At 39.7% G+C, this 16,053-nt stretch overlaps 1 long non-coding RNA gene across 1 annotated transcript in view; it reads right to left on the reverse strand.

The window, feature by feature from the left end:
* The window catches only part of LOC121825674 (uncharacterized), a 91,281-nt gene that overhangs the window by 60,608 nt on the left and 14,620 nt on the right, over nucleotides 1–16,053 (reverse strand). Inside the window, exons 2-5 of the long non-coding RNA XR_006068034.2 lie at nucleotides 6,133–6,278; nucleotides 5,940–6,011; nucleotides 4,188–4,377; nucleotides 3,903–4,094 (exon numbers count right to left, since the gene is read on the reverse strand). This is a non-coding gene — a long non-coding RNA (uncharacterized LOC121825674). The remainder of the gene's footprint in view (nucleotides 1–3,902; nucleotides 4,095–4,187; nucleotides 4,378–5,939; nucleotides 6,012–6,132; nucleotides 6,279–16,053) is intronic.

A 16,053-nucleotide genomic window follows, 5' to 3' on the forward strand; every position in this document is an offset into this window, starting at 1 on the left:
GTCATACAGGTCTTTCACTTGTTTGGTTAGAGTTATCCCAAGATATTTCATATTATTTGTGGCTATTATATAAAGGGATTTGTTTCCCTGATTTCTTTCTCAGCCCATTTATCATTTGTATATAGGAGGGCTACTGATTTTTTTTTAGTTAGTCTTGTATCCTACCACATTACAGAAGGTGTATATTGGCTGTAGGAGATCCCTGGTAGAATTTTTTGGGGCCACTTTTGTATATAATCATATCATCTGCAAATATTGAAAGTTTGACTTCTTCATTTCTAATTTGTATTCCATTAATCTCCTTTAGTTGTCTTATTGCCCTAGCTAGAACTTTGAGTACTATATTAAATAGATATGGAAAGAGTGAACAGCCTAGTCTTGTTCCTGATTTTAGTGAATTGCTTTGAGTTTCTCTCCATTTAATTTGATGTTGGCTGTAGGCTTGATGTATATAGCTTTTATTATGTTTAGCTATGTTCCTTGTATCCTTGATGTCTCCAAGACCTTTATCATGAAGGGGTGTTGGATTTTGTCAAAAACCTTTTCAGCATCTAATGAGATGATTATGTGGATTTTTTTCTTTCAGTTTGTTTATATGGTGGATTAATTGTCAATTAATCTCATATGTTGAATCACCCTTGCATCTCTGGGATAAAGACGACTTGATCATGGTGGATTATATTTTTATGTGTTCTTGGATTTGGTTTGCCAGTATTTTTTGAATATTTTTGCATCAATGTTCATATAACAGAGATTGGTCTGTAATTCTCTTTCTTTGCTGGACCTTTGTGTGGTTTGGGTACCAGGGTAACTATAGCCTCTTAAAAAGGCAATGTTCCTTCTGTTTCTATTGTGTCAAACAATTTGAGAAGTATTGGTATTAGCTCTTCTTTGAAATTCTTGTAGAATTCTGCCCTAAAATTGTCTGGTCCTGGGCGTTTTTTGCTTGGTAGATTTTTTATGACTGCTTCTATTTCCTTAGGGGTTATAGGTCTATTTAAATAATTTATCTGGTCTTGATTTAGTTTTGTTATATGGTACCTATCAAGAAAATTGTCCATTTCTTTTAGATTTTCCAATTTTGTGGAGTATAGCTTTTTGAAGTATAATCTAATGATTCTCTGGATTTCCTCAGTGTCTGTTGTTATATTCCCTTCTCACTTCTGAATTTATTAATTTGGATCTTCTCTGTCTGCTCTTTGGTTAGTTTGGATAAGGGTTTTTCTATTTTGTGGATTTTCTCCAAGTACCAACTCTTTGTTTCCTTGATTCTTTGTATTGTTCTCTTTGTTTCTATTTTGTTTATTTCAGCCTTGAGTTTGATCATTTTCTGCCATCTACTCCTCCTAGGTGTATACTTCTTTTTTGTTCTAGAGCTTTCAAGTGTGCTGTTAAGTCACTAGTGTGAGATTTCTCCAAATTCCTTATGTAGGCATTTAATGCTATGAACTTTCCTCTTAGCACTGCTTTCATTGTGTCCCTTAAGTTTAGTTATGTTGTACATTCATTTTCACTGAAATCTAGGAAGTCTTTAATTTCTTTCTTATTTCTTCCTTGATGCAGTGGTAATTCAGTTGAGAGTTATTCAGTTTTCATGAGTTTATAAGCTTTCTGTAGTGTACATTGTTGTCGAATTCTAACTTTAACCCATGGTGATCCAATAAGATATAAGGGGTCATTCCAATTTTTTGTATCTGTTGAGATTTGCTTTGTGACCTAGCATGTGGTCAATTTTAGAGAAGGTTCCATGAGGTGCTGAGAAGGTGTATTCTTCTGTGTTTGGTTGAAATGTTCTGTAGATGTCTATTAAATCCATTTGAGTCATAACTTCTCTTAGTTCCCTTATTTCTCTGTTAATTTCTGTCTGGCAGACCTGTCCATTGGTGAGAGTAGAGTGTTGAAATCTCCCACTATTAACGTGTGATTTAATCTTTAGAAATGTTTCTTTTACAAATGTGGGTGCCCTTGAATTTGGGGCGTAAATGTTCAGAATTAGGACTTCATCTTGATGTATGTCTCCTTTGATGAATATAAAATGTCTTTCTCCATCTCTGTTAATTTTAGCTTGAAGTCTACTTTGTTAGATATTAGGATAGCTATACCAGCTTGGTTCTTGGGTCCATTTGATTGGAAAGTATTTTCCCAACCCTTTACTCTGAGGTAAGAGTATCTGTCTTTGAAGTTGAGGTGTGTTTCTTGTATGCAGCAGAAGGGTGGATCCTGTTTTCATATCCATTCTGTTAGCCTATGTCTTTTTATAGGCAAATTAGTCCATTGAAATTAAGGGATATTAATTACCAGTGATTGTCAATTTCTGTTACTTTCAGTTTTGGTGGTGGTGGTGGTGGTAGTAGTGTGTGTGTGTGTTTCCATTCCTTGGGTTTTGCTGGTGTGAGATATCTGTTGCCTCTGTTTCATGAATGCAGCCAACTTTCTTGGGTTGGAGTTTTCCTTCTAGTACTTTCTGTAGGGCTGGATTTGTGGATAGGTATTGTTTAAATCTGGACTTGTCATGCAATATCTTGTTTTCTCCATCTATGGTGACTGAAAGGTTTGCTGGCTATAGTAGTCTGGGCTGGCATTCATTGTTTCTTAGTGTCTGCAAAACATCTGTCTAGGACCTTCTGGCTTTTGGATTCTCCATTGAGAAATCAGGTGTAATTCTGATATGTCTGCCTTTATAGGTTAATTTGGCCTTTTTCCTTTATAGCTCTTAATATTCTTTCTTTCTTCTGTATCTTAGAGTTTTGATTATTATGTGATGAGGGGACTTTTTTTCTGGTCCAGTTTATTTAGTGTTCTGTAAGCTTCTTATACCTTCATAGGTATGTCCTTTTTTGGGTTGGGGAAGTTTTCTTCTATGATTTTGTTGAATATATTTTCTGTGCCTTTGAGCTGGAATTCTCCTTCTTCTATCCCAATTATTCTTAGTTTTGGTCTTTTCATAATGTCTCAGATTTCCTGGATGTTTTGTGTTAAGAATTTTTTTTGATTTAACATTTTCTTTGACCGATGAATCTATTTCCTCTATCATTTCCTGCTTGCCTGAGATTCTCTCTTCCATTTCTTGTATTCTGTTGGTTATGCTTGCATCTGTTGTTCCTGTTTGTTTACTCAGATTTTCTGCTTCTGGATTCACTTAGTTTGTGTTTTCTTTATTGCCCCTATTTCAGTTTTCAAGTCTTAAACTGTTTCCTTCACCTGTTTGGTTGTTTTTGTTTTTGTTTTTGTTTTTGTTTTTGTTTTTCCTGGCTTTCTTTTTGGTATTTATAGATTTCTTCCAATTTTCTGTTTGTCTTTTCCTCAATTTCTTTAATGGAATTTTTCATTTCCTCTTTAAGGGGCTCTATCACCTTCATAAAGTCATTTTTAAGGTCATTTTCTACTGCTTCATCTGTGTTGGTATGTTCAGGTCTTGCTGTTGTAGGACCACTGAGTTCTGGTGGTGCCATATTGCTCTTTATGTTGTTGAAAGTATTCTTACACAGACATTTACCCATCTGTTCTTCAAATTGGCATAAGAGGTGCTTGTGCCTATAAGGGCTGGTATACTTCCAATTGGTGTGGGTGGCGATTGTGCCTCTAGGGTCTGCTGATGTTGGAAGAGAGGGCTGTCCAGTGGAGGATGCTGGGATAGGTGTCGTTGGCGGTGGAGTGGATCTTGTGGGAACCGAGTCCACTGGGTGGCAGCAGTGCTGGTGGTGCAGCCTGCCTGCAGGTCTCTGCCCTGCTGGCTGCCTGCTGGGGTCTGCAGCAGAGCAGTGGGGTTCCACCAGAGTTGGGGGCAGGACCCAGCTGCCTTGGTGGGTTGAGATGGGAGGGGGATGGGCACAGGATGTGCCCTAGGGTTCAGGGCCTAGAGATTGGGGCAGTTTAGCTGGGAGATCTGGTACTCACCTGACCTTCCAACTGGTGCAGCTGTTCCTTGTGCCTCTAGAGGTTGCGGATGCTGTGGGGGACAGCTGGCGGGGGTTGGGGGAGGATGGGCTTGGTGGTCTTGGGCTGCGGAGTGGGTCTTTCAGGTCACAAGGTCCAATGGGTGTCAGCGGTGGTGCTGCAGCCTGCCTGAAGGTCTCTTATCTGCTAGCTGCCTGCTGGGTTGAGATGGAGGTGGAGGGGCATGTGAAGTGGCTTGGGGCTTTGAGCCTGGAGGTTGGGACAGTACAGATGGGAGAGCAGTCACTTACTTGTTCTTCCAACTGGTGTGGGTGGTGCTTGTGCCTATAGGGTCTGCAGATGTTGCAGGAGAGGGCTGTCCACTGGGAGAATGCTGGGGTAGGTGTGGGTGGGCAGTGGAGTATGTTCTGTGGGAATGGAGTTCAGTTGGTGGCAGCATTGATGGTGCGTGTCCGCGGGTTTCTCACCTCCTGGCTGGCTCTAAAATCATATTTTCAACGTTAAAGGTCCTCCCACATGTGAAGCGCAGAAAAGATCAAATTGAGAAACACATAACTAAAAATTCAGAATGATAACAAGAAATGCCTAACAACTTTTGGCAGGTATGTGGTTAAGTTAATGATTAATGGAAGTAAAAATATCTAATTATACATAACATTAGAAAGGCTAATTAATAGAAGATAGTGTCTCAAGGTTTTGAAAGAACTTTTTTTTTTCAGTATAGTATTTTATAGTTCAGAGAATTATTCCAATATCATGATTGGAAACCAAATAAAGATTTTTAAGACAGGCAAGGATTGAAGAGATCTGAAACAACACACATTTGTAAAAAAAAAAAATGTAAAGATAACTTTAGAATATGATTTACCCAAACCAAATATATAATGAATCTACTTGATATTCAAGAAAACCCACAATGAAAAAAAAAAATTCCAGAGTGACAATTTTACAGCTAGTCTCTAACACAACAGGTTGATATTAAACATAGACATTTGGGAGATCTATGATGAATTTCCTTAATTATGTACATTCATTTTGACAAAATGTATGATTTTGAAGTGGATAATCTTGGTGATTAGGTAAAAACACCTACTGCCTTTATCAACAGTTTGAAAAGTGATGGGCAGTTAAAAAACCCAGAGTATAAAAAATGAAAAAGAGTATGTTCAAAGTAATAAAACAAAATAAAATGTGATATAATTTTCATCAAGTAGGGGCCACTAGGATAGAAAATTTGAGGACTTTTGAGGAGGAGAAAAAAGCTATAAAACTGTTTTAGCAAATTCTCATTCTCTTACATAAAATATTGGGTACTAATGTCCAGAAGACACAGACAGACTACATCTCATAAAGACTAACACTTTTTTCCAAACAAGTAGAAGGCCACACAATGCATTTAACATTAAAGCCAAGTTGCATACAAGTTAACCATTGATTGTAGAGAAGAAATGCTAAGATCATACACTGAACTGGACATAGTGACACAGCCCTATATACTCAGTTCTAAAAAGAAGAAAGAGGATCAGAATGATGTCCCTGGAGCAGGGGTGGGGGTGCACTAGACCCTGCTTGAGAAAAACAATAATAAAAGACATATACTGATTGAACACTATAACTCTAAACACCTTGTCCAATCAAAGCATGGAAATATTGGATAATTTTATGTGGTACATATATAACCAAAAAGAGATCTTTATTTTAGCTTTATTTTACAATACACATATAGATATTAAAAACTCAGTCATTTTAAAAAGAGTTATGAGCCAGGTGGTGGTGGAGAACACCTTGAATCCCAGCACTTGGGAGGCAGAGGCAGGTGGATCTCTGAGTTCGAAGCCAGCCTGGGTTACAGAGTGAGTTCCAGGAAAGGCGCAAAGCTACACAGAGAAACTCTGTCTCAAAAAACAAACAAACAAAAGTTATGAAAACTCTGAACACTTACACATGTTGATTATGGACATTTAAAGGTAGAAATTACTCTGTAATATTCAACCAATGAACTTATTAATGACAAGTAGAATGGGAACCCTGCTTCAGCTCACCCCAATCTGCTCCCATGGTGCTTTACCTCAATCATAGTCTTTGCCAGCTCTCAGGTATCATAGTGCTTTTGTCTGAAAGGATAAATACACAGAGCACCAGAAATGACGTCGACAGGCCAAAAGGTTCCAGATCTTCCAGGAAAGTTGGGTACCCGTGAGTCTAACCCATCCAATAATTATTTATTTGTCTTACCTTCTACAGCTTCCCTGTTAGATAGATCATCAGTTGGCACATGAAAAACAGTTGGCTTCTGCTGCCAGTAATTGCCACAAAATAACTCCACTCACCGCTCTACATAGCTGCAAGTTCCATGTCAGCAGATTCTATCAACCAAGGATCTAAAACGTTCAGGAAAATTTTAATTAATTAACCAATTAAGTTTCATCTGTGCTGAAAATGTAAAGACTTTTTCTGCTATCATTATTTCCTGGACAATATAATGTAACCAACATTGATGTAGCCTCTACATTGTATTAGTTATGTTAGAGATGATATAAGTTTATAGGTGTTTGTAGGATCTATATAAATACTACACTATTTTTTATGAGATATAAGTACTCATAGATTTTTGTATCACTAGGGTGCCTTGAAATCAGTTCCTCAGACATACCAAGGCACAATTATGTCTCATGCCGAAAGACACAATGCATTTATTGACATTAGAACAATCAGTGTCCTTTAAGTAACATGAAAATGTGGTTTTGGCATCGTCCTGTTGCATAAATAGCCAGCCATGGATAGCAAACTTTGATACCTGCTACTGACCTGGGCTAGTTTTCACTTGCCTGTCAGGGTCTTCACGTCTTTGAATTCTTTCTCTAGCACATTCCACTATGGCCTCAGGCACTGGTCTCATCACTCACTTTGTGCCCACTGGTAATAACAGCCTATTCTGTAGCTTTAAACTCATAACATCTAAATTTCTATTTTGTCTACTCCACAGCTTGGCATAGTTTTAGGTTTGGGGGACCCTGTCAGCCATAAACCCAGCCACAAACTATATCCAAAATGCATAGATGTACTTCCTTTGAAAACTCAAACGTGTGGCAGGCACATTGTTATGGTTTCAATGTGAAATGCCCTCTTTATAAGCTCCCGTGTTTGAACACTTGGTTTCCAACCTGTAGTACACGTTGGAGAGTTAAAAACCTTTAGGACACAGGCATAGATGAAGGATGTGGGTTCAATGGGAGGGAGTCTTAGATATTATCCTCTGGCCCTGCCTCTGGCCAGATGGCTGTCTCTGCTTACTGGCTGTTGCCCACGGTGTTCCTGCAACCACCAGAGCCATAAGTTATTCCAACTGCTGTTCCTTCTCCACTGTGACGGACAGAAATCTCTCTCAGACCATGAGCCAAGACAAATACTTGCTCCATTAGTTTCTTTCTTATCAGATATTTGCTCATAGTAAAGAGAAAAGTAATGAACACACACATAAAAGGAACAAAATCAAGTTCACACGGACAAGCCTGACTGAGCGTAGACTTTGAGAAGCTGAGCCTGCTGAGCAGTCTCCAGGGACCATGGCTACACCCCTACAATATTCCATTCCCTGAAAGACAAACTCTGCCCTACTTATTCTATGACTCACTCAGCGCCTCGCGCCCTCTTGAAATTAACTCAAGAAAAAGAGTCCTCTCAGCAAAACCAAGTTTGCCTGCTTCTTTATATGTGGCCTTCTTATTTCACTATTTGAGAGCTCTGCTTCGGAACCACAGAACAGCCCAAGGGTCTTTTTTCTCCATTTTATATTGTGTGTCTTCTTAAAATTGTATCTTGGCTAGAGCTACTCTTTTTCCCTTGGTGGTTTCATAACTCACAAGAAGAACTACAATGCCTTGGAAGATCAACAAGAGTGCCCCAGGGTAGGTAAAACAAGTATCATATATAATAAACATGCTTGCTGGCTCTGGAACAGGAGCCTCGGGAAGACAGTCCAGCATTCTGTGTGGGTTGTGAACAAATGGGAACAACAGGGAAAGGCATATTAATACTTCAGGGTGACCTCACCCCCAACAGGTACAGTAGGGTGATCAGAAGGGATCTCTGAAAATGGCCCTGGCTTTGAGTATGAAGTGAGCTAGTGGATGTCCTTAGTGCTCTGAACATCTCACTAGTCTAACCCTACTCAAGGTTCTCGTCTAAATCTAAACATGTGCCTTCCTAGATCTTAGCCTAGCTTGTCTGTTGCCTGAGGCAAAAAGCTCTCTGTTGCCTATAGCAAGTCCTGGAAAATAGGGGAAAGAGAGGAAGGACACTAAGATAGAGAATGCAGTAGAAAAATAACACAGGATATGTTTTTAAGATAGCCACTGCTTTGGAATGAGTGTAGGTAAGAGTGCCTGGTATTTTGAAACATCTTCAGAAAGGATATATGAACTATTATACTTCAGAACAGTCTATAATGTCAGGAGACAGAATCTTTTTTTTCTTGTGCATGGATATATATATATATATATATATATATATATATATATATATATATATATATAATTTTACAATACCATTCAGTTCTACATATCAGCCATGGGTTCCCCTATTCTCCCCCCTCCCACACCCTCCCCTTCCCCCCAGCCTACCCCCCATTCCCACCTCCTCCAGGACAAGTCCTCCCCCCGAGGACTGCAATCAACCTGGTAGACTCAGTTCAGGGAGGTCCAGTTCCTTCCTCCCAGATTGAGCCAAGCGTCCCTGCATAAGCCCCAGGTTTCAAACAGCCAACTCATGCAATGAGCACAGGACTTGGTTCCACTGCCTAGTTGCCTCCCAAACTGATCAAGCCAATCAACTGTCTCACCTATTCAGAGGGCCTGATCCAGCTCGGGGCCCCTCAGCCTTTGGTTCATAGTTCATGTGTTTCCATTCATTTGGCTATTTTTTTCAATAATTGAGTAAAACTGAAATTTATTATAAGCCACAGTTGTCCTAGGGACCTCCATGCTATATATATAGCCTCTATGGTTCTATGGGTTGTGGTCTGATTGTTCTTTATTTTATATCTAGAATCCACTTATGAGTGAGTACATACCATGACTGTCTTTCTGGGTTTGGGTTACCTCACTCAGGATGATTTTTTCTAGTTCCATCCAGAGACAGAATCTTTTTTCCTGGCTTTGTGTGGTGTTGATTTCCTGTAGTGGATGAGCTAATCCTCAGGATTGAGACACAGGGTCCTGCAGTTGCCAAGGATGTTGGGTGACCAGAAAGTTCAAGCCATTCTTCCCATTCTTCTCAGCAAATTGCCCTGTGCCTAGAGTCACCATAATTTTTGGAGGGTAACAGGCTACCAGGTAGTCATAACTTTATGTTTCGAAGGCAATTCAGTCCCTACCACAGGTACTGAAGTCTACCAGTGTGTACTGAAAGCAATTAGAGACAATATATAATTAAATCAATATGCTTGGGTTCCAATAAAAAGTTTTTATTTATACAAAGATAGCTGGCAGTATATGGGTCGATAGGTCATACTTTGCCTACTTCCATCCTAAGCTAAAGGAAGCTGCTTTGAACAAGGACAGACTTCTTCCCAGGAATGTGTATCCATGATCATCATGAGTGAACAAAGAGCTCCCTCTGCTCCCTTAATTTAAGGTGTTCCTGAAGGACTCCAACTACGGCTGAAGTCTTTGTTCTAACCAAGTTTCCCCTATACCCAATCTGACAATCAGGCTCTTCTCCCTCCCCTTTAAGAACTGGTTTGATCAAACACCTTTATAAATCTCCTGTATGTAAATCTCTTTCTTAGGCTCTGTGTCTTGCATAAACCTATACTAAGACCCCCAGAACCCAGGGATTGATTGCTCTTACAAAGTTTTGGAAGCAGAAAGAATTACCAGCAAGTGTCAAGGATTCTCACTGAGGTTAGTTTGATCCCTTGAAGCTTCTAGCCAAAGCTTCTAAGCACTAGGAACTCATTACATTAAAGGTTGGGGAGAATTATCAGAGATGAAAGCCTAGCAGAGCTGCCAAACCTACTCATCAGTGAAATGCCCTGCCACTGCTATGGCCCAAGTTGGCTTTCAATACTGGCTTTATTAGGTAAAGTCCACAGTAGCTCCAGCTGTCACAGGACAACTCCAAGAACCCACTTTTAACAAAGTAGAGAACCAAGTTTGAAGAGTGTGACCAGAGGCAGAGAAATATTCTTACATGAAACCAACTACTGTTTTTCATCACAAAATTTGGGAAATGATATTTCCAGTAAGTGCCTTGTTTTGAAGCTGTATCTTATTACAAGAGCATTGTAGAATATATTAATGAGGCAAAGATGTATTACATTTGTTTATGCTGCAGAATATTACTTTAACTGTGTAAAGGTGTGTTACTTTTGTTTATGTTGCATTTGTTTAATGATGTAAGGATGTGTATTTAATTATGTAAAGATGTGTTTCATCTGTTTCATCTTGCCTCCCTAAGGTACCTGATTGGTCTAATAAATAGCTGAATGGCCAATAGCTAGGCAGGAGATAAGATAGGCAGAGCTGACAGGGAGAGAGAAGAAGGAAGAGGAAAGAATAAAGGAGACATCCAGGGCGAGAACTCAGGTAGATATCAGCGGCCCAAATGTAGAGACAGCAAGAAAGTAAGAAAAGGTAAAAAGCTCCAAGGCAAAAGATGAAAAGAAACAGGTTAATTTCAGTTAAAAGAGGTAGCCAGAAACATGCCTAAACTAGGCCAAGCATTGAAAACTAACAATAAGTCTCTGTGTCATGATTTGGGAACTGGTTGGTGACCTAAAAGAAAAAGTTAGGTACACAAGGGCCGTGAAAATTGCAAGTATCTTACATTAAACTTACATTAAAAGTATCTTAGTTTTATGTCCCCAGAATCAAGCTTAGAAATAGGAATCTAAGGGCAAATAGTATATTTCATAGGTGATCCCAAGAAACACCAGTAGAGTGGTAGAGGAAGAGAGACAGGGCTGACTAGGCAGCCATCTAAGAATGTGTTACCCATCTACTTATTACTGTGAGTGACTGAAGAACAGTCCTCCCTAACTCTGGGGGCAGTGTAGGACATACATCCCTTATTCTTTTAAAAATGAGCAGAAGAGCCTGATTATTGATGTCAGTTCTCATGAGTCATTGGTAGAAAGCTAACCATAGCCGGCATGGGGGGGTGTATTTCAAAATTTAGTTTAAACCAGAGTGGTCTTTATCACAAGATAAAGCATCAAGCACAGAAACATAGATGCTGGAAGTTGGTAGATGTGTTAGACTTCCATTGCAGTGCTAAGATATATGAAAAGCCAACTTATGGAAAGAAGGATTTATTTTGGGACATATTTTCAGAGGCTTCAGGCCATGGTTAGCTATTTTAGGCCTTTCAAAGATTTGTGTATAAGAACCCATTGCCTACTATACAATACACTTTGATCACAGAACATGGGAAAATCAATCTGGAATTTATCTGCAAATATCCTCCTTGTGGCTAGCTTGCATAGTACCGTAAGCAGCTTTGTAGGCTACTGGGAAAGAAAGGTCAACATTGTTTTTCCAGTTTCTTTCTATTGCTGTGATAACACACTCTGACCAAAAGTAATTTAGAGGAGGAAAGGATTTACTTGTCTTACACTCTAGGTACATCAATGGGAGAAGTCACGGAAAGACCTCAAGGTAGGAGCTTGAAGCAGCCACCGTGGGTGAAGCACTGCTCACTGGCTAATTCATGAATGCTTAGCTCATTTACATAAGTCAGGAGCATCTTGACAGGGAATGGTGCCTCCTAAAGGGGGCTTGGCCTTTCTACATCAATTAACAAGATAACCCCCCCCCCCCAAAGACATACTTTCAGGCTAATGTTATTTGTGAAATTCCTCAAATGAGAATCTTTGCTCAGGTGACTTTAGGCTGCATCAAGTTGATAATCAAGCTCAATAGCACAACAGTCCTCCATAGCTGTGAACCAAAGGGCCTACAGTCATGAACAGCATAGCAAGATAGGCCCACTGGTGTCATAACATAAGAAATGCTTTAGAGATAACAAACAGTTTTCTATCTGTACTTACGAAATGTTCCAAAGGAAGAAATTCATGTCTTCTACTGTGAACCTGACTGTGGTGGTTTTAGTGAGAATGACTCCCATGGGCTCACATATTTGAATATTTGGTCCCAAGTTGGTAGAACTGTTTGAGAAGGAACAGATGTGTGGCATTGTTGGAGAGTGTGTCACTGTAGGTGAGCTTTAAGCCTCCAGAAGCCCATGCTATCCCTAGTTAGCTTTCTCTGTTTCCTACTAGTGGTGTCTTGAAATACCTAATTCATCGACCTAAGTCCTAACCCCTGATGGCCCTTTAATGCATGACCTAATTAATGGATTACTACATCAGCACTCTTCAGAATCCAATCATCACTGCCTGAAAATCAAGCCTTCCACATATGAGCTTTTCAGAAAGACACTTTAGTATCTAAGTCACAGTAGCATTTAAATAAGGATGTACTAAAGTTAATTGGGTATAGAATACTTTGGGCACTGTGTTGACTTTCAGTTTCCATTAGTAGAGTTTAAATTTTTTTCCTTGTCTCTGAGGAACCTCTGAATTTCACTTTTTTGTGTGAGTCCCTTCACTTAAGTGTGGGAGGGACACATGACTTTCTTTCAACCAACAGAATATGAGAAAGATGACGGGGCTGCCACTTCCACAATGAGGGCGCATATAACTGTGACTTCTGTCATCTGAGCAGATTCTCTCTTTCCCTGATTTTAATGAACTTAAGCTACAGGCCCTGTTGTTAGTGTGAAAAAGCTTAGAGGTGCTGGAGTCCTGATGCCCAGGAAATGTGAGATTCATTTCAGCAGCAGAAAGGATTCTAAAATGTTACTATGAAGTGCCAAGGCATTCTAGTGGACACCCAGTTGAAATGTTTGATAAAAGAACATCCAATGAAAATTTGTGATACACATGTTAGAAGCAATTAAACAGTAATAAAGAAGAAGCATGTTATTATAAATCATTGTACATGCTAAGACCTTAGTACATAGTTTTAGGTTGCTTCTTTCCTTCTTTCGTTTTTATTTTTTTGAGACAAGGTCTCACTATGTATTTCTGGCTGGACTGGAACTTGCTAGGTACACCAGCCTGGCCTCAAAACTACAGAGACAGAGAGAAAGGCCTGTCTCTGCCTCCCAAGTTCTGTAGTTAAAGTCATTCATGACTATGCCCAGCCCATGCTTTTTTCTGTAAGTAGTTTTATGATTATAATAATGACTGTGGTAGGCTAGGAGTTAGATGAAAACTTAAATCCCATACCCTCCATGAGAAATACTGAAAAAGAGGAAGTGCAACAGTCTAGGTAAATTCTGAACTTGCTCCCTGTTTCATAGGTACTCTCAAAGGGACAGAAGACAGAAGATTACCACTAAACATGAACCAGCCTCACAGACCTAAAAAGTGATGGCATGATGATATAAATTATTTTGTTTCCATTTTATGCATGGATTAGTCAATTTATTGTGTTTTAACAAATACCCAAGATAATTATAAGGAAGAAAGATTTATTTGGGCTTACAATTCCAGGGGTCTCAATCCATGATCACTTGGCCCTGTTGTCTTTGTGCCTGCACCAAGGTCGCATCACAGCAAGCAGTCCATTGGTTCATTGTAAATAAAGCCACTGGTATCATGGAGGCTGGGAAGCAAAGAAAGAGTAAGACACCTTTGAGGGCATGATTTCAGTTACCTAAAATCCCCTGACAGTCCTGCTAAACAGTAGTGAGTGCCGTGGGATGGGATCTAGGCAATATGAGAATCCAAAGAACAGGAACACCGTGATAATATGACACACATACTAAAGAGTGAATCTTAGCTGCAGAAAGACTCTGTATATTGGCGAAAACTATGAAGGAATCTAGTTCTGTTGTGGCTGATGTTTTCTGTCTTTACTCACAGAATCTGGCAAAAAAAAAAAAAAACATTTTGTGCATCTAATAAGGGAGAGAGAGAAAGAGGAAATCTCTCCATCAGCAATCCATCCTTCCAATAGTAACCAAAGCATCTTTCTTTCCTTCTGTCCCCGTAGCAGCAGATAAATTTCTTCCTCGTATTTCTGAGGTTTAAGGTCCAGAATAGTTCTTTTGTGGCTACAGGAAGGAATTGAGAATTGCTGTATATGTTATCTATGGTCCATGCAAGAATAGTTAGTGGATGGAGGGTGACCATTATAAACCACTAAACTCCTGCCTCTAAAACTACAGTTCAAAAAGCCTATTTATAAAGTGCCATTAAAATGGCACTATTCCTTCTATATTTGAACGCATTGTCCTCGACTTTCTGAAGTAATCAAATAAATAGCTATAAAAACAAAATAAAAAAGAACTTAGCAAGCATTTGAAACACAGAAATAGCACCATTCAAACAATTTGGGATAAAACAATTGATAGGGAAATCACCCCCACAACAATAGATTTTTCTGTGCATTCAACAACTGCCTAATAGTTATGCCCATCAACCTAAGGGGGAAAATACATACTACTATAGAAACCTCGGAATGCACTTTGCAATAGCTACAATTTCATAGAAATGAGACCTTATTTAAAAGATGGATTCTTAAAGCCATGGCAATTTTTTTTGAGTCATACTAATAGGCAGGGGAAGGGAAGGCTGCTTCAGTAATAGTGCTTTATGCTTCTGTGAAAATGCTATTCAATAGCCCACATGCTATTTCTCCTTCTATGTCATTCTTGATGCCCAAGCTGGGGTTCAGGGGGAGAAAGGGAGCTTGAAATATTAAATGTAGCAATGAAATCAGAGGACCTCCACCAACAGGAGCCCCTTCTGATAATCTCACTAGTCAATTATCTACTTTTCAATTTTCTTTTAATTTTATGAATATGGATATTCTGCCCAAACACGTGTCTGAGCACAACATGTAGGAAGTACCTGTTGAAGCCAGATGAGGTCATCAGACGCCCTGAAACTGAACTTAGACGGTGGTGAGCTGCCACGTGGGTGCTGGAAATTGGAACCAGGCCCTTTGAGGTTGTGGTCAGTGCTCTTCCTTAACTGAGCCATTTCTCCAGCCTGGATTTGTAAGTTTTTGTCAGCTTCACACATGTATGTAAGGTACTTCAGTCATTTCACCCCCGCTTTACCCTCATCACAACCCCACTCTTACTAAACCCTACTCTTCTTTTCAGCAAACCTGTTAATGCTTCAACATCTTTTGTTTGGGGGTTTTTTGTTGGTGGTGTTTTATATTTTGTTTTGTTTTCTTGTGTGTGTGTGTGTGTGTGTGTGTGTGTGTGTGTGTGTGTATGTGTGTGTGTGTGTGTGTGTGTGTTGTCCATTGAGTTTAATTAGGGTTGCTTATGTGAGTATGGGTAGGGCTTATTTATGGGAGCCTGGGTAAACTTAGCAGTGACTATTCCACTGAAGGAAACGATTCCCCTCCCCCAGTGACCATTAACTGGCAATAACCCCTAAGGGAGGGGTGGAGCTGCATAAGTCCCTCACCCCATTCCCAAAATTGACAGACCCAGCTTGTGCAGGTGGTCACAGCTGCTGTGAATTCAAGAGTGTAATGTGCTGCATCCAGAAGACAATTTCAGGGTGCTCCTCCCAGCCTCTGGCTTATATTCTTCCACCCTCTCTTTTGTGATGGTCTCTCAACTGTTTTCTAAATCTGAACCATGCCGTTTATGAGGAAGAAATCACCTCTTTACAATTTTTGCTGTGTTATTTAAGTATATAGTGTGCTGGTTAGTTGTTGTTGCTGTGTTATTATCTGGGAAGAAGGAATTTTAACAGGTGAACTACCTCAGTCAGATTGGCCTGGGGTTAAGCCCATGGGGCATTTTCTTGATTGGTATAGGAGGGCCAAGTCCAGTGTGAACTGTTCAACCCCTGGGCAGGTGGTCCTGGGTTATATAAGAAAGCAGACTGAGCAAGCCATGGGGAGCAAGCCATGGGAGCAAAGCCAGTAAGCAGCATGACTCCAGGTTCCTGCCTTGAGTTCCTGCTCTGATTTCCCTCCATGATGGATTGTTATCTGGGAGTTGTAAGATGAAATAAATCACTTCCTCCTCTAAGATAGTTTTGGTCATGGTGGTTATCACAGCAACAGAAACCTAACTAATACATATAAGGACTGAACACTGAACACTAGATATGAAAAG

The sequence above is a fragment of the Peromyscus maniculatus genome, chromosome X, assembly GCF_049852395.1.
Source record: "Peromyscus maniculatus bairdii isolate BWxNUB_F1_BW_parent chromosome X, HU_Pman_BW_mat_3.1, whole genome shotgun sequence".
In the NCBI taxonomy this organism is placed as follows: domain Eukaryota; kingdom Metazoa; phylum Chordata; class Mammalia; order Rodentia; family Cricetidae; genus Peromyscus; species Peromyscus maniculatus.